General features: G+C 34.9%; 1 protein-coding gene and 1 pseudogene across 14 annotated transcripts in view; one reads left to right on the top strand and one right to left on the bottom strand.

The window, feature by feature from the left end:
- The window catches only part of ANKS1B (ankyrin repeat and sterile alpha motif domain containing 1B), a 1,050,493-nt gene that overhangs the window by 696,792 nt on the left and 333,481 nt on the right, over positions 1-20,220 (bottom strand). The gene's annotated exons all lie outside the window — the stretch shown is intronic.
- Positions 13,947-14,597, top strand: LOC144282704 (large ribosomal subunit protein mL40 pseudogene; annotated as a pseudogene).

Here is a 20,220-nt window from a genome sequence, read left to right on the forward strand (position 1 = left end):
TCCACTCTCCCCACTTTTATTCAATATAGTATTGGAAATCCTAGCCACAGCAAACAGATAAGAAAAAAAGAAAGAAAAGACATCCTTACTGGTAAGGGAGAAGTTAAACTGTCACCATTTGCAGATGACATACTATATATAGAAAACCCTAAAGACTCCAGCAAAAAAACTATTAGAAATGATAAATGAATTTAATGAAGTTGCAGGATACTAAATTAATACCCAGAAACCAGTAGCTTTTCAATACATTATGAACAAAGCAATAGAAAGAGAAATAAACAAAACAATTCCATCTACAATTACACCAAAAATATAAAGTACCTAGGAATAAACTTAGCTAAGGAGGTAAAAGATCTATACTCTGAAAAGTATATGATTCTGATGAAAGAACTTGAAAGTGACACAAACAAATGGAGAAATATTCCATGTTCATAGATTAGAAAAATTAATATTGTTAAAATGCCCATACTACCCAAAGCAATCTACAGATTCATTGAAATCTCTATAAAAATACCAACAGAATTTTTCACATAACTAGAATAATACTAAAATTTTTGTGGAACCACTTAAGACACCAAATAACCAAAGCAATCTTGAAAAAAATTAACGAGGTTGGAGGTTTCACAATTCTAAACTTCAGGATATACTACAAAGCTGTAGTAATCAAAACAGTATGGTACTGGCACAAACACAGACACGAAGATCAATGAAGCAGAATGGAGAGGTCAGGAAAAAAACCACTTATATAGTCATTTAATCTATGAAAAAGGAGGCAAGAATTTATAAAGGGGAAAAGACTGTATCTTCAATAAATGGTGCTGGGGAAACTGGACAGCTCCATGCAAAAGAATGAAACTGGACCACTTTCTTACACCATACACAAAAATAAACTCAAAATGTATTAAAGATCTAACTGTTGAACTTGAAACCATAAAAGTCCTAGAAGAGAACACAGCTAGTAACTTCTCTGACATCAGCCATGGCAACATTTTTCTATATATGTGTCCTGAGGTAAAGGTAAACAAAAGCAAAATAAACTATTGAGACTACAACAAAATAAAAAGCTTTTGCAAAGCAAAGGAAACCATCAACAAAATGAGAAAACAATCTACTGAAGGGGAGAAAGTATTTATAATTAATGTACCAATAAGGGGTTAACATCCAAAATATATAAACAACTTACATAACTGAACATTAAAAAACAAAAACAATCCAAATTCTAGAAATATGCAGAGGATCTGAATAGACATTTTTCCAAAGAAGACATACAAATGGCAAACAGAGGGACAGCCCAGGTGGTTCAGCGCTGCCATCAGCCCAGGGTGTGATCCTGGAGACCTGGGATCGAGTCCCACGTAAAGCTCCCTGCATGGAGCCTGCTTCTCCCTCTGCCTGTGTCTCTGCCTTTCTCTCTCTGTATCTGTCATGAATAAATAAATAAATAAAATCTTTTAAAAAACAAAAAACAAAAAAACAAATGGCAAACAGAGACATGAAAAGATGCTCAACATCATTCATCATCAGGAAAATGCAAATTAAAAGCACAATGAGATTATCGACTTACACCTGTCAGAATGGCTAAAATCAAAATGACAAGGAATAAGAAATATTGGTGAGAATATGGAGAAGAAGGAATCCTTATGCACTGTTGGTGGGAATGTAAATTGGTACAATCACTGTGAAAAACAATATAGATGTTCCTTAAAAAAAAGTAAAAATAGAAATATCATACGATCCAGTAATTCTACTACTGGGTATTTACCCAAAGAAAATGAAAACACTAATTCAACAAAATATATGCATCCTTATGTTTATTACAGAATTTATTTTTTAAAATATTTTTTCTTGAGACAGAGAGAGGCAGAGACATAGACAGAGGGAGAAGCATGTTCCCTGTGGGGAGCCCAATGTGAGACTCAATCCCAGGACCCCGGGGTCACGCCCTGAGCTGAAGGAAGACACTCAACCACTGAGCCACCCAGGTGTCCTTATTACAGAATTATTCACAATAGCCAAGATAGGGAAGCAACCCAAGTGTCTACTGATAGATGAATAAAGATGTAGTGTGTAGTATACACACGCACACACACACACACACACACAAAATGGAGTATCACTTGGCCTAAAAAAAGGATGGTATCTTGCCATCCACAAAAACATGGATGGACCTAGAGGGTATTATGCTAAGTGAAATAAGTCATTCTGAGAAGACAAATACCATATAATTTCACTTACATGTGGAATCTAAAAAACAAAAACAATGAATAAGCAAACAAACCAAAAGCAGAATCAGACCTGTAAATGCAGAGACCAAACTGATGCTTGCCAAAGGGAGGGCGGTGGGGAGATGGGTGAAATGGGTGAACAGGAGTGGGAGTTATAGGCTTCCAGTTATGGAATAAACAAGTCAGGAGAATAAAAGTCCCTGCATGGAGAATACAGTTAGTATATTGTAATAGTGTGTGATGACAGATGGTAGCTACACTTGTGGTGAGCACAGCATAATGTATATATAGAGATGTTAAATCAGTATGTTGTCCACCTGAAACTCATGGAACATTATATATGAACTATATCCAAAAAAATTTTTTTAAAGAATGAAATCTTAGTAAATCACAACAATATTGAAAATATATTTAGGCCCAAATACATTTTCATTACCTACTGATATACTAATATAGCCTTTTTGAGCCTTAATTTATTGATGTAATTAATTATATTGATTGATTTGTCTGGTATTTAACTACCCTACTATGCCTAGAATAGATTTTTACTCAGGTCATAGGGATTATCCTTTGACAAAACTGTTGTGCTTTCTTATGTAATATTGTACCTAGACATATGTATTCATGTAAAAGTGTTCATTTAAAAAATTTTTGGTACAATATCAATTGGGCTTAGATGTCAGCATTATACTAGTATCATAAAATAAAATTTTATATTTTCCTATAGCCAGGAATAATTCAGAATTTATAATTTATAATGATTTTCACTTGTCACAATCATTCTCCTTTTTCTTTACCGTACCTACCTGAAAAATCCGTATCCTCGCTAACTCTAATTCTCTGACTAAAACCAAACAAAGCACTTAAAATGGTTGCAAGAAGAATTATTTTCCACTCTCCAATGTGACTCTTTCAGATTGTCTTCTTTCTCCTTCAGGACACCATTTCTCATAGTAGTCTCAATAATTAGTCATGTTTATTATTTCACTGAGAAAATAAAGTCAAACTAAAACCTCTTCAGAGCAATGAAAATTGTCAGGAAGAGAGAAGAGCATTATATAATAATAAAGGGGTCAATTATCCAAAGAGACCCAACAATCTTTATTGTGTATGCACCTAAAAATAGAGAATCAAAATATATGAGGTAAAAACTGATAGAACTACAAGGAGAAATAGATGAATCCACTATTACAACACTTTCTATCAGAAATGGACAGATCCAGAAGATGGAAAAGGAGATAGTTGAACTGAACAATACTATCAATCAACCGGATATATCAGATAATCTATAAGTAACTTCAGGCAACAATAAAATACACATTTTTCTCAAGTTCACATGGGCATTTACCAAAATAGATCACATTCTAAGCCATAAAACACACTTTAACAAATTTAAGAAATAAAAATCACAAATGTCCGCTCTTAGATTACAGTGGCACCAAACTAAAAATCAGTAACAGAAAAATAGCTGGAAAATCCCCCAAATATTTGGAGATTAAGCAACACTCTTATAAATAACATATAGGTCAAAGAAGAAATCTTGAGACATTTCAAAATACTTTGAACTAAATTTAAATGAAAATACAATTTATCAAAATGTGTAGGACTCATTGAAAGCAGTGGGTAAATTATACCATTGAATGCACACATTAGGAAAGAAGAAATATCTAAAATAAATCATCTAAGTTTCCATCTTAGGAAACTAGAAAAAGAAAAGCAAGTTAAACACAAAGTCAGCAAAGAAAAGATATAATAAAGATTTGAGTAGAAATCAATGGATATTAAAAATAGGAAATCAACAGAGAAAATCAGCAAAATTAAAAGCTGGTTCTTTGAAAAAATCAATAAAACTGATAGCTTCTAACAAGTTTAACAATTTTTTTAAAAGAACAAAAATCACTAATATCATATATGAAAGAGGTGACGTCAATACAGATCCCATGAACATGAAAAGGATAAACAGGAATATTATGAACAACTCTATGCCCACGAATTTGATAACCTAGATAAAATAGATCAATTCTTCAAAAGACACAACTAGCCAAAACCCACAAAAGAAATAGGCAATTGGAATAGGCGTATCTATTAAAGAAATGGACTAATAATTAACAGCCTTCTAAAACAGGAAGAACTCGTCTTAGATGCATTCGTTGGTAAATTCTCCCAAATATTTATGAAGAAATTGTACCAATTCTCTACAACTGCTTTTAGAAGACAGAAGCCGAGAGACTATATCTAACTCATTCTATAAGACCAGCATTGTTCTAACATAAAAACCAGACAAAAACAAAACAAAAATTAAAGACCAATAATGTCATGAATATAGTTGCAAAAATTCTCAACCAAATATTAGCAAATCAAATACAAAAAGTTGAAAAAGAACTATACACCACAACCAAGTGGGATTTACCCCAGGCAAGGCCAGTTCAACATTCAATAATCAATGTGTTCCATCACATTAATAGGCTAAAGAAGAAAAGTCACATGATTCTATCAAAAGATGCATAAAGGGGCAGCCCGGATGGCTCAGAGGTTTAGCACCGCCTTCAGCCCAGGGCCTGATCCTGGAGATCAAGTCCCATGTCGGGCTCCCTGCATGGACCCTGCTTCTCCCTCTGCTTGTGTCTCTGCCTCTCCCTCTATCTCTCTGTGTCTCAAATAAATAAATAAATAAATAAATAAATAAATAAATAAAATCTTTTAAAAAAAGATGCAGAGAAAGCATTTAATAAAATCCAACTTCCACGCATGATAAAAACTCTCAATAAACTAGAGATAGAGGAAAACTTCTTCAACTTGATAAGAATAGTTACAAAAAAAAACCAAAGTTAACACCCTTAATGGTGAGAAACTCAAAATTCGTCCACTAAGATAATAAACAAGAATGACCCTTACATCACTGCTTTTCAACATCGTACTGGAAGTCCTTGCTAATGCAGATAAGCAAGAAAAGGAAATAAAAGGTACATAGATTAGAAGGAAGAATTAAAACTGCCCTCGTTTGAAAGTGACATGATTATCTATGTGGAAAATCCAAAAGAATTGACAAAAAACTCCTAGAACTAATAAATGATTATGGCAAGGTTACAAGGTAAAAGGTTAATATATAAAAGTTAACTATTTTCCTATAAGCCAGCAATAAACAGTGGATTTTGAAAGTAAAATCACAATACCATTTACATTAGCATCCCCCCAAATGAAATCCTCAGGCATAAATCTAATAAAATATGTACAAAACCTGTATGAGAAAAAATGCAAAACTCTGAAGAAAAAAAATCAAAGAAAAACTAAATAAATAGAGAAATAGTCTATGTTCATGAATAGGAAGATTCAATATGATCAAGATGTCAGTTCTTCCTAATTTGATCTATAGATTTAACAGAATTCATAAATCAAAATTCTATCAAACTATCTTGTGGATATCAACAAAGTGATTCTACAGTTTAGATGGAAAGGCAAAAGATTCAGAATAGTTAACACAATGTTGAAGAACGCAGTTGGAGGACTGACATTACACAGCTTTAAGAATTACTATAAAGTAACAGTAAAGAAGACAGTATAATATCCATAGAAGAATAGACTAGTAGAATGGAATAGAATATAAACCACAGAAATAGATCCGCATAAACATAGTCAACTGATCCTTGATACAGGAGTAAATGCAAAGGTAGTCTCTTTAACAGATGGTGCTAGAAAAACTGGACATCAGCATGCAAAAAAAAAAAAAAATGAAAAAAGGAATCTTAACACAAACTTTATACCCTTCACAAAAATTTACTCAAAATGGATCCTATACCTAAATGTAAAACACAAAACTTAGACCTAGGGTTTGATGGTGACTTAAAAAAAAACAAAAAACAAAGCATAATCCATGAAAAAAGAATAAGCTGATTTCATCACATAAAAAACTTAAAAAACCACTACATACCTACTAGAATGGCCAAAACCCAAAAGACTGACAACACCAAATGCTGAGGAGGATGTGGAACAAATAGGAATTTTCATTTATTGCTTGTGGGATTGCAAATGGTATGGCTACTTTGGAAGACGGTTTGGCAGTTCCTTATAAAAGTAAACATGGTCTTACCATATGATCCAGCAACAGTGCTCCTTAGTATTTACTCAAGGAACTTTAAGTTCACACAAAATCAAACTGTGCTATATACACAAAAAGTAATGCTACTTGGCAATAAAAAGAATGGACAACTAAGAAATGGGTGACTTTCAAAAACACCACTCTAAATAAAGCCAAGACCCAAAGAAACACACACACTGTCTGATGCTATCACATGAAAATGTAAAAAAAATAAAAAAATAAAAATAATAATGCCAAACTGTAGTAAAGGCAAACCTCAGAGAATGCTTAGAGTCTGGTATGAAGGGGATTGACTGCAAATGTACATAAGGAATCTCTTTCAGATTATAAGAATGTTCCGTATCTTTTTTTTTTTAATCTTTATTTATTTATGATAGTCACACAGAGTGAGAGAGAGAGGCAGAGACTTAGGCAGAGGGAGAAGCAGGCTCCATGCACTGGGAGCCCGATGTGGGATTTGATCTCGGGTCTCCAGGATCGCGCCCTGGGCCAAAGGCAGGCGCTAAACCGCTGCGCCACCAGGGATCCCTGTTCCGTATCTTTTTAAAAGGATTTTACTTATTTAAGAGAGAGCTAGAGGAGAGACGAACCTGGAGAGGGACAAGCAGCCTCTGTCCTGAGCACAGAGCCCGAGATGGGGGCTCCATCACATGGCTCAAGACCATGACCTGAGGCTGACATCAAAAATCAGCCTGAGTGAGCCCCCCAGGTTCCTGTGGGATGTTCTATATCTTGATTTGAGTGGTAGGAACAGAGTATACACTTGTCAAAATTGATCAAATTATATGCTCTGATTAATGAATTTCATTGTAACTAAATTACATGTCAATACCAAAACAAGAAATGAAGCACCAGGAACCCGAATTAATATTTGGTATTTATTTTCAGAAAAGTGACAATAGCTATATTTCACAAAATATTTCATTCTACATTTTCCTGAAATGTTTGGCCCCTTATGTGTATTTACAGATTATTTTATTTACACGAGGCTTTGCAAGAACACATTTAATTCAAGAAATGAGAAATGCTTATTCTATCACTACCCAAAATAGCACTTTGTCAGAAACCAAGTGCTCTAAGATTCAAGGCACATACAGGTATATGCCCCAAAGACTATAACATTAATTCATGTTATATGTATACATTACTTTGGAATCACCAAAGTTAATCACTGCAACCAAAATATGAGGGGTTTTTCCTCATTGCAAGGAAAAAAAAAATACAACTGACTATTCTTAGTATCTAAGCTTAAGTAATAATAATAAAAAAACCTAAAAAACATATTAATGTTTCTTTTCTTCAGAGTAGGTCCTGAGGATAGAATGGGGAATTATTCTAACTAATTATAAACTTTTTTAAAAAAAGATTTTATTTCTCTAGAGAGAAAGCATATGAGCAGGGGAAGGAGCAGAACAGGGAGAGAGAATCTCAAGCTGAACCCCCCACCCCACCCCCCACGCTGAGTATGCAGCCTTCCTTAATCTCACATCTCACAACCCGGAGACCAAGACCTGAGCCAAAATCAAGCCAGATGCTTAACCAACTGAGCCACCCAGGTGCCCCTAATCATAAACACTTAATATTTTCAGTGGGCCAGGTTATAATCGAGCGGCTATAAGTAAATGAATTGGACTGACTTGAAACCCATTACACTTAGCTTCTTTAGATTTCCAATAGATGAATAACACTATTTTATGATAAGTTCTAATTTTCTCTCTCACTAGAATTACTCCACTAATAGATGACTTTTTGGAGTAAATGTGTTATAAACTATAAAATTATGTAAGTCCTATATAAGCAACAGATAAATTCAGGGTCCTCCCTTCCCCCAGTTAATGCCAGTTGTTTCTTACACGTATGCAACATTTTCTAAAACTCCCAGGCAAGTTAGGTCATGTATTAACAGATATTTATGAAAATCCTGTATTCTACAACACTGTATTCCATGTGGAAGGACAAACAAAAATATTGTGAGATCCCAAGGAACTTTAACTTCAGTTGAGGAAACAAAGCACAGACATAGATTCAGGTATATCTTATTAATACCAATTTCCAGGACAACACTGGAGCGTATATTGGCTCCCTTATATTTCTATGCCTATTCAAAATTTACCTGCCATATTTGGATTGATCTCTTGAGATCCTTTTTCTCTGGAAAAATAATAATAATAAAATGAGGTGTATACATCTGCTCTTTCACAAATAAATAAAAAGGTAAAAGAGCAGACAGAGGAGGAAGGACACAAAGTAGTGAGGTGTGAATTGACATTTAAAAATGTATCTAGAATAGAGCACTAGCACTTTAATTTTATCATGTCATAGGCATAACCATATGAAAATTGGGCTAACAATACAAAGCCCTATGAAATACAGCAATGCATTCCCAAATTCAAATATGTTTTACATTAAATTCCAGTATATTAAAACATATTGCTATTCCCCCTTTTGCTAAAATGGATTTTGATTGTACCCTAAGTTGTTACTGTTGAGAATAAGAAAAAGTGAGAGCAAGGAACAGAAATACAGAAAAAAAAAAAGTAAAACAAATGGCACAGCAGGTGAAAAATCTTCTGCATTGAATCCTACTACTTTGTTTTATGAAAAGAGAGGTTGCTGATACAAGGATTCTTCCAATATACTTTAAGATCATCTCACTAGGATTATGTTGACACTGAAGTGGTGAAGAGCAGAAGTCAACAATCACAAGCCATAACACCAGAATTTGACAGAGGATCAGATCCTGGAAAAGGCCACTTAGTATAAATATTATCTTAAAAAAGCAAAATAAATGTACAGTCATGGCACTGAAACTGAGGGAAACGGAAAGGCTAAGAAATTTTTAACGATCAAGTGATCACAAGTGGAATGAGTTTACAAATCTCGCTATTGCTCATTAAAATGTATCATATGTCATCTCTAACCCTTTACACATATTCAGTCTTTATTGTTTTAACTTAGAAAATCAAACTTGTGTATTGAATAAGGTCTTTTCTAACTTTATGTGTGATCTCAGTAAAGGTAAAATGGGTCCTAAATTAGGGCAGTAGTAATAGCAATGAAAACGACAGATCACAGAAAATGCTAAGTGTTCTAGCTTCATAATGGTACATGGTGATCACTCAGGGCAATTTAGGGGGAAAATAAGAATTTCACATTTGGAGATGTTGCAATATAAGGCACGTCTGGTGCATCCAGACCAAGATATTGATAGCATAAGTATTTTTATATGGGATCTGTAGCTCAGGAAAAATATCTAGGTAGAAAATAGTTGAAACCATAAGATAGAATTGAAGAGAATATTAACATTTAAGGACTAAAAGATAAAGAAAGGTCATGCAGTCCAGCAGTTAAGGAAGGAACCAAAAAAGATAAGTGTTACAGGAGCCAAAGGAGGAGAAAGAGTGATTAGAACTAAATACATCTTCAGCCCAAGTGTAGAAGATACAGTGAGTCAGATATTATAATGTATTGCCCAGCCTTTCCATTGTGGAGAAAGTCTTGAAGTGTTAAGGATAAATATAATGAAATGATCAAAGCTAATACAAAAGAACAAAGATCTGAAAGTTTTCAGGTCTGGAAACAGAAAAAGAACAGTAGAATGCTACTACTACATCTTTAAGACAAATTACAGTGCACATAAAAATGCTTTGAGCTGAGCACACTTAGAATTAATAAACCACCCAGTTATTCAATATAAATTCACATGATTTATACCAAAGATTCATCTATATCCTATAGAAGGAAAATAACCATTTTCTCTCTTCTTTCTCAAAGGATTTTTGAACTCTGGGAGAAAATTTATGATGATGAATAGAGGGCTCTAGAAATTTGGTTCAGAGGGAAAAAAATTTAATCTTTTGTATGTAAAAATGATACCTCAGGTCAATTATAAATAAAAAAATATTTTGAGTTTTTTTTTTTTTTTTTGCCAGAGAAATTACAAGCTATATTGAATTTTTGAGAACCTTCCTACATGAAGCATTTCATACTCTAATTAAATGTTTAGTCAGATGTAAAAACAGAGTATGGCCTGCTTCGAGGTTCCCTACACTCTCAGCTCACCTTGAGTTTAGTGCCATGATAAACTTTTTTTTCTTCAAATTTTTATATATTCTAGGTAGCTAACAGACAGGGCAGTATTGGTTTCAGGAGCAGAATTCAGTGACTCATCACTTACTTACAACACCCAGCGCTCATCACAAGTGCCCTACTTACTATCCATCACCAATCTAGCCCATCCCCACCCACCTCTCTCCATCAACCCTCAGTGTTACCTTTAAGAGCCTTTGATGGTTTGCTTCCTTTTCTCTTATTCCCTTCCCATATATTCACCTGTATTGTTTCTTAAATTCCACATAGGAGTGAAATCACATAGCACTTGCCTTTGATGGCCTTATTTCACTTAGCATAATACCATCAAGCTCCACCCATGTTGCTGCAAATGGCAAGATTTCATCCTTTTTGATGGCTGAGTAATATGTACATACACATACATACATACATACATACCACCTCTTCTTTATCCATTCACCAGTCAGTGGACATTTGGGCCCTTTCCATAAGTTTGAATATTGTTGATAATGCTGCTACAAACATTGGGATGCATGTACCCCTTTGAATCTGTATTTTTGTATCCTTTGGGGAAATACTGAGTAGTGCAGTTGCTGGATCATGGAGTAGTTCTATTTTTAATTTTTTTTAAGGAACCTCCATGCTGTTTTCCAGAGTGGCTGTACCCATTCACATTCCCACCAGCAGTGCAAGAGGGTTCCTCTTTCTCCACATCCTCACCAACATCTGTTGTTCCCAGTGTTGTTAACTTTAGCCATTCTGACAAGGTGGTGAGGTGGTGTCTTATCATGGTTTTGATTTTCATTCCCCTGATGATGAGTGATGTCGAGCATCTTTTCATGGGTCCATTAGCCACCTGGATGTCTTCTTTGGACAAGTGTCTATGCATGTCTTCTGCCCATTTCTTAACTGGGTTATTTGGCATTTTTGTTGTAGAGTTTGATAAGTTCTTTATAGATTTTGGATACTCTCGTTTAATCTGATAAGTCATTTGCAGATCTCTTCTCCTCTTTCACAGGTTGCCTCTTAGCTTTGTTGACTTTCTTTTTTATGTTTATGTAGTTTCAATAGTTGAGTTTTGCTTTTGTTTCTCTTGCCTCCAGAGACGTGTCTAGTAAGAAGTTGCAATGGCCAAGGTCAGAGACGTTGCTGTGTTCTCCCCTAGGATTTTGATAGTTTCCTGTCTCACATTTAGATCTTTCATCCATTTTGAGTTTATTTTTGCATATGGTTTAAGCAAGTGGTCCAGGTTCATTCATCTGCATGTGGATTTCCAGTTTTCCCAACATCATTTATTGAAGGGATTTTTCCATTGGGTATTCTTGCCAGCTTTGTCAAAGATTATTTGAGCAGACAGTTGTAGGTCCATTTCTGGGTTTTCTAATCTTTTCCATTGATGTGTCTATTTTTGTGCCAGTACCTTACTGTCTTGATAACTACTGCTCTTGATCACTATAGCTTGAAGTCCAGAATTATGAAGCCTGCCACTTTTGCTTTTCTTTTTCAGCATGGCTTTGGCTATTCAGGGTCTTTTGTAGATCTATACAAATTTTAAGAAGGTTTGTTCTAGCTCTCTAGCTCTTTGAAAAATGTTGCTGGTATTTTGATAGGGATTGTATTAAATGTGTAGATGCTTTGGGTAGTATAGACACTACAACAATGTTTGTTCTTCCAATCCATAAGCATGGAATGTTTTCCCATTTCTGTCCTCTTCAATTTCCTTCATAAGTGTTCTATAGTTTTCAGAGTATATCTTTTCCCTCTTTGGTTAGGTTTATCTTATGGGTTTTGGTGCAGTTGCAAATGGAATCAATTCCTTGATTTCTTTTTCATTATTGGTGTAGAGAAATGAAATAGATTTCTTATGTCAATTTTATATCCTGAGACTTTGCTGAATTCATGTATGAGTTCTAGCAATTTTGGGATGGAGTTCTTGAGGTTTTCTATTTAAAGTATCATGTCAGCAGCAAATACTGAAAGTCTGACTTCTTTCTTGCTGATCTGGATTCCCTTTACTTCTCTTCATTGTCTGATTGCTGAGGCTAAGACTTCCAGGACTATGTTAAATAGTAATAGTGACAGTGGACATCCCTATCTTAGTCCTGACTGTAGAGAAAAGCTCTCAGTTTTTACCATTGAAGAGGATATTAGCTATGGATCTTTTGTATATGGCCTATATGGCCTTTATGATGTTGGGGCATGTTCCATCTAACCCTACTTCATTGAGGGTTTTCATCAAGAATGGATGCTGTATTTTCTCAAATGCTTTTTCTTCATCTATTGAGAGGATCATATATTTCTAATTCTTTATTAATGTGGTGTATCATATTGATTGATTATTGAATATTGCATCCCAGGAATAAATCCCACTTGATCATGGTGAATAATTTTTTAATGTACTGTTGAATTCAATTTGCTAGCATTTTGTTGACAATTTGTGCATCCATGTTCATCAGGGATATTGGTCTGTAATTATTTTTGGTGGGATCTTTGGGTTTGAGATCAAGGTAATGTTGGCCTCAAAGAAGGAGTTTGGAAGTTTTCCTTCCATTTCTGTTTTTTTAAATAGTTTCAGAAGGATAGGTATTAACTCTTCAAATGTCTGGTAGAAGTCCCCTGAAAGCCATCTGGCCCTGGGTTTTTGTTTGCTGGGAGATTTTTGATGACTGATTCAAGTTCTTTGCTAGTTATGGGTCTGTTCAAACTTTCTATTTCTTCCTGTTTCAATTTTAGTAGTTTGCATATTTCTAGGAATTTGTCCATTTCTTCCAGATTGCCCAGTTTGTTGGCATATGCTTTTTCATAATATTCTCTTATGATTATTTGTATTTCTATGGTGTTGGTTGTGATCCTCCTCTTTTGTTCATAATTTTATTTGGGACTTTTTCTTTTGATAAGTCTAGCTAGAGGTATCAATTTTATTAATTCTTTCAAAGAACCGGAGTAGCCCAGGTGGCTCAGCGGTTTAGCACTGCCTTCGGCTCAGGGCCTGCCTGATCCTGGAGTCCTGGGATTGAGTCCCACGTCAGGCTCCCTGCATGGAGCCTGCTTCTCCCTCTGCCTGTGTCTCTGCCTCTCTCTCAAATCTTTAAAAAAAAAATTCTTTCAAAGAACCCGTAGTTTCACTTATCTGTTCTACTGGTTTTTTGTTTCCATATTGTTTAATTTTGCTCTAATCTTTATTATTTCCCTTCTTCTGGCCATGATAAACTTCTTAAATGCCATATCTAAAAAAAATGTAACAGAGACAATATTTTGGAAATATTAAACCAATGTATGCTTCCATTTCCCATTGAATTATGATGCCTTGCATTTTCCTACATATTTTATCCTATAATCTATCAGATAAGATTAGAGAAATCTCCGGACAGTGAGGCGGATTCCTCATCTTCCCGGGCACAAACAAAAAACATTTCAGACTCTCCTTAATGAAATGCTAGGTCAGGACCTCTGCACTCATTGCCAGAGGGGCCATGTATACTCTGGAAACTTGACAGACACAGATTAGGAACATCCAACAGTGAGATTCATCACTGACCTGGAAATTCATTCCCATGAGATCAGAACCTCTACAAAAGAAGGTACATTCTGAAAAAGACTAAGCAGTGAAGGACCATTTGAAAAAGAGGGTCTGTTGGTTGGAAAAGGCTGGAGAGCTAATTTCCACTGAAGATTTTATCACCCTGTGAAGTTCTTGGATAAAGTAAGACAGCGGCCTCGGGTAGAGCTCCCTTTTGAGAAGAGTCAGAGGAGAGCTCTGCTTCTGAAAACATAGTCCTGGTAGAAGCAGCAAGAGCACAAAATGGAGAAGGATGCCATGAGATCTGTGTTTGAGGCTCAACAGGAAGCTCTGTTGGAGCTGTGACTCACATCCTAGGGGCTCCATGTGAAGGCCATCAAGCAGGATCCCAGTTTACCAGTCTGTTCCCTTTTGAGAGAAAAGGGTCAGATTACATGCCACCAGCGTCCAACTACCAGACCCCTGAAGGCAGGTACTAGACATCACCAAGGGGTACACACAGTGGAGTTTAAGAGACAGATCTCAGATCACACTTGCCCTTGGAAGTCAAAATGGCCAGGGTTCAAGCTTGGTTTTCACAGAATCATGCATGCTATTAATAAATATAAATTTAACCAAGAAAAGAAAAGCTATGTACAGAATGGTATTGCCCAGTGTGTTAGAAACAGTTCAGAGAGGGATCTGAGCAGAGAAGACAGATTGCTCTCATAAATCTGCCACAGTTGTAGTTGAATAGCATGGAGAACCAGAAAACCCTTTAAAATGTGAATGAAATATAGCTAAAATTTAAGTTAGTGAAATACCTGCTTAAAGTCACTACGTTATTAATTTGAATTAAGATACATTAGACTCCAGAGACTGTTTTATCTTTCTCCTTTACAAGATCTTATAGCAGCTCCAACTACCTGTTCTAAAAAGTTGAAAGCTTCTCATCTAGTGTTCACCTGTCCCAGGATTTCCAACTCCATCCCTCTTCTCCACACAACATAACACAACATACATACTTCTTGTCTCTTTAATTAACTATTTCTCACTTCTGTGCCCTTGCTTCTGCCAGCCAGGATCCTTTGATTAGGTCATATCCATCACTAGTTTCAAAACTTAATGAAATTGCTTAAATTATCCCTCAATGAAGTATAATTTACCTTTCTGTAATACAACTTGGCAATCTATACAAAAGCCTTAAAGAAGATAATAACTTCTGTCCAGCAATTCAAATATTTCTGAGTAAATATAATCAAAGATACAGTGATTTATGCTTAAAAGTGTTAATCAGTACAAAATTTATAGCAGTAAACTGGAAACAATCTAAATGAATGTGTGGTTCTGAATCAGGAAAAGAGTGAAAATAAGAATCTCAGTAGGGGAGGGTTATGTAATCATCCAGGTACATTCTTATTATGAAATATTATGCAACCATTAAAGCATTTATTCACATAGGAATATGTTCAAGATACAATGTTAAGTGAAAAATGTATAGTATGTATTTCATTAAGATTCCAATTTTGAGTATATATGAAAATTGTATGTTTATGTACATTATTGATAAGAAAAAATGCATAGAAATGTTAACCTAGTCATTCATCCTTCAGTAATCATTCATTTCAAACAGACACACACATATTTATCATCTAACTTCTTTCAACAAGACAGTACTTACCATATGCAGCTGATAGTCTAGTGAGAAAAATAAATTTACAAGTAACTAAAACAAAATGTCATTTATATACTCAATTTTTTGGTTTGTTTTTTAAGATTTTATTTATTTATTTGACAGAGAGAGAGAGTGAGCAAGTACATGTGCACAAGCAGAGGGGAGAGGGAGAAACAGGCCCCCGTTGAGCAGAGAGCCTGACTCAGGGTTCGATCTCAGGGACCCCAGGTCATGACCTGACCAAAGGTGGATGCTTACTTAACACGCTGAGCCCCCCAGGCGCCCCTTTTGTTCGTTTCTTTTCTGTCTCCGTTATAACTGCCAACTCTATGATGGTAGAGAACCTGTTTGTCATGTATATCACTGTAATCCCAGCATCCACTACAGAGCCCAGGAGCATCAATATTTCATGAATGCAGGTGAAGCCCAAGACTAAATGGAAGCATATTAGTATGAGGACCTAAAACAATTTAAGAAGTTTGAACATTTTTTTGAGGGCAATTACCACTTAAAATAAGGCCTGAAAGGATGAGTAAAAATAAAAGCTGCTTCAGGTAGAAAATGGATAAAGGTAAAAGGAAAAGTGTTAACTGATCATAGCAGTAAACTAGTTATTTTGGGTAAATGTTTATAGTCAATTTCTTTTTCACATTTTCTTCAATAAGCATGTATTTTTGTGGTAATCACAGAAACAATATTCTGAGCAAAAGAGATTTAAAATCTCTGACCTCTTGGAGATCACCTTCTAACTTTGAATTTTTTCTGCACTTAACATACAATACTGAACAAATTATTGCAAATTGTATGTTGTGCTCCAGGAATATCCTTTATTTCCTCCTACACTTTAACTCTTTTTAGGTCAATTATAATTTTTTTCTTTTCTTTTTATATCTTCCATAGCAGTGGTACTATATTGTGTACCCAATATGTATTTAAAAGCTGATTAAATAATATATAAGATATAAATAGTAATAGAACACACAAAACCCATAATTCTAATTTTATTATCTAATGGCTAGTGACTATTCTAATGACTTTGCAGAACTAGTCCCAGAGGGATCAAAGAGAACTATTAAATTTCCCTTTAGATAACTTTGTTGAAGATATCTCATTTGATATCAATACTGTGAAAATAAATACGGAACACTTCATTTAAAGTAAAAGTTAGGAAGCCCTGAAGGGGTACCACTTCCTGTAAAAAACATACCTGGCATTCCCCAACAGGAAGACACTTGCTTTACACAGCGCAGAGGGGAAAGAAAAAATTTCTCCTTGCTCCACAGAGTGCATCCAATGAGAAACCACCACACTTAGCCAATGAGATACCATCACCAACTTGAAATCTTCTAAAGAGTCCCTCCCAACCTCCTTGTTTCCTCCATAAAACTAAGCCCCTCTCTGTTCTCTGAACTTGCCTACAATTTGCCATAGTTTGCTTGTCCTGAATTGGAATTCCTCTGCTAGGCCCTAATAAACTCCTTTCACTGGCAAAATAGCTCATTTTTTTGCATTTAGTTGTTTTTTTTTTTTTTAAAGATCACAATATTTTATTCTTGAATTGGAATAAAACTTAATGTTATTTATCATCCTAAAATCTCAGAAACAGATGTTGTGATTTCTTTCCAGGATTAAGAGGAAGAAAAAAATATTCTGATGGTCAAAGTAACCATGACTACAGTTTTCAGACACATAAGTGTTATTTTCATAACTTTTTGTTGGTTAAAATAATAATCTTATAAATAAAATCTTTTTTGGTTAATCTTCCTTTCATACTGCAACAAAATGCTTAAAATTACTCAGCAATCCAACAACAAGTACCTTCTAGGAGTAATTATTTTTCCATAGTGTGGTGAACTCTTGAGGGAGTAAAAGTGTCCCGCCTCTAAAACATTTAGGATTGCTTAATATTTTAAGTCAATATTAAGTCATGTTAAAATCATAAGTCCCTCAGCCTTGTTCTCTCCATTCTCAAGGGTAAGGAATAATTTTCAGCTTTACTATTCCATGACCAAACTGGAAGGGTTGCACAAATTTGACAGGAGTTGTCAGGGAGAAGGAGGCACCATGCAGTCCTAGTCAAAGCCAGTGGGTCTTGTTCCCTCACACAAATGAAATACAGATCCTCATATTTATGATGACCTTTCATAAATAGAGCAAATAATGTATATAGTTATTTAAATTAACACTCAAATGAATTGCAAATGGATTTACATTTTCAAAAAACTCTGTGAATAAGTAGAGCATGTTATTATACTTTAAGACTGGCCCTCTGTTCATACTAATATAATGGTGACTTTACTACTAGGAGCAGGATTTTTTCTATCTGAGAGATCTTAGCCCTGTTCATTTTAGCAAAACTGTAGGATTAGAACTACCTTAATGAATGATCTAAAGCAAAGAAAATGTTCTTTATTACAACTAGAAACATGTGAATATGATTGCTAAAAGTATTAGTTTGAGGTGAATGTGATGACAAAGCACCAAATGGAGAAAAACTTTTTTTTATGGATTCAAATATCCAACTATATGTTTTTTTCCACTATATACTTGTTTATATTTTTTATTGGAGTTCGATTTGCCAACATAGTGTAACACCCAGTGCTCATCCCATCAAGTGCCCCCCTCAATGCTCGTTACCCAGTCACCCCATCCCTCCGCCCACCTCCCCTTCCACTACTCCTTGTTTGTTTCCCAGAGTTAGGTGTCTGTCATGTTCTGTCACCATGTCTGATATTTCCCACTCATTTTCTCTCCTTTCCCCTTTAATCCCCTTCACTATTTTTTATATTTCCCAAATGAATGAAGCCATATGATGTTTGTCCTTCTCCGATTGACTTATTTCACTCAGCATAATACCCTCCAGTTCCATCCATGTCGAAGCAAATGGTGGGTATTTGTCATTTCTAATGGCTGAGTAACATTCTATTGTATATATAGACCACACCATTTTTATCCATTCATCTTTTGATGGACACTGAGGCTCCTTCCACAGTTTGGCTATTGTGGACATTGCTACTATAAACATTGGGGAGCAGGTGTTGGGGGGAAACTATTTACTTACTACTGAGTGGAGAGGGAATTTCATTCCATTGTCTGTCCCACAATTCAAAGAGAGTGTTTGATCTAGTGTCTAGTGTCTGAACAGAGATCAGAAACGAAAAAGAAGTGAAAAAAATTTATTTTTCTTTTTATCTTTGGCCAGAAATTAGGGAAGAACTTTTGTAATATAGACTATCAAAAGTTAGGGATTGATAGGAAGAGTTAGGGCAGGGGGAAGATGAAGATGTTAATGAAGAAAAAGGATAATAGGCTATAAAAGTCCTCAGAAGGTGAAACGGCATTATAATAATCAAAGAAAACATTAACTGTGGTTGTCAAAGACCAAATAGATAACAGAAGCCAGAATTTTGCAAATCAGAATTTGTCTTAATTGAAAAATGTTTAAAATTCAGAAGGCCAGTAAGACAATTTATGAAGACTACCTAAAATCATCTCATTAATGAAATAGTTAAGCATCAAAAAGAAACAGATGTTCTTTGCGTAAATACCACACTGTAGCAATAATTCTCTTAAAATACTTAAGAATTCTTCTCATGCAAACACTAGCATATTAATAAAAAAAAACACTAATTGACTTCGACAAACGATCCTTAAAGCAATTCGAACAATCAAGAAGGAATTCTAAAACATGAAATGCTAAACTAGTAGCAGACAACTTTTACATTTAGTTTTATTTGTTAAATGAAGCAAAATGCATATATTGCTTCAAAGAATATTTCAAGAAATATATCACTCAGATTAGGATGTGATGATAACATTTAAATTCCATAAAAACTTTTTATGAGGAAACTGCCTACCCTGACATTTCCCTGAAGTTAAAAAAGAAAGCATTCTTATACATAATATCTAATCTCTTTTTAGTCCTTTCCAGTTTACAAAGTGCCTACATACATACCATCATTTATGCTAACAACCAGCTGCACGCTGGGTATTATTTATCTCCGTCTTCACAGAGAGGCAGCACAGCACACAGGCTTTGGTGCTCTGTCACTGAATAGTTTGTGACTGAGCAAATTCCTTAAATTTTCTTAATCTCGTTTTCCTCATGTATAAAATAGGGTTTTGTCTCATAGGGTTGTTATAAAGATTAAGTGGATAAATAACTGCGAAGGGCTTAGAACAAGTGACACACATAGTAACAGAGTTACTATGATTACTAGAGATTAAATTGAAGGTGAAAACTGGCCTAATGCTACAGAGTTAATAATAATAAATTTGAATAATTCAAATTCTAATATTTTACATAAAATCCAATGATTTTAAGGTAGCCTTAAGCCAACCCAAGTTAAGTAATGTACTATTTTTTCTGGAAAGAGCATAGATTTTGATGAAAACTTGGCTCAAACAAGAGTCCCACCACTTGGGCAAGTCACATAACAATCAGCCTCAAATTTATGTATCTGTGAAATAGAGGCATTAATACCTAACTCATATAGTCATGTGATGATTAGATAAGACAACTCAATGAAATCCAAATGGAAGGACTTTATAAACTGAAAATTGACTCTTTGAAATGTTTGGCTTTGTTGTAAATATTTTAAGAGGTCCCAAAGCCTATGATTTACAGTTGCCAACACAACATAGGACATACAAC

The sequence above is a fragment of the Canis aureus genome, chromosome 13, assembly GCF_053574225.1.
Source record: "Canis aureus isolate CA01 chromosome 13, VMU_Caureus_v.1.0, whole genome shotgun sequence".
Lineage (NCBI taxonomy): Eukaryota > Metazoa > Chordata > Mammalia > Carnivora > Canidae > Canis > Canis aureus.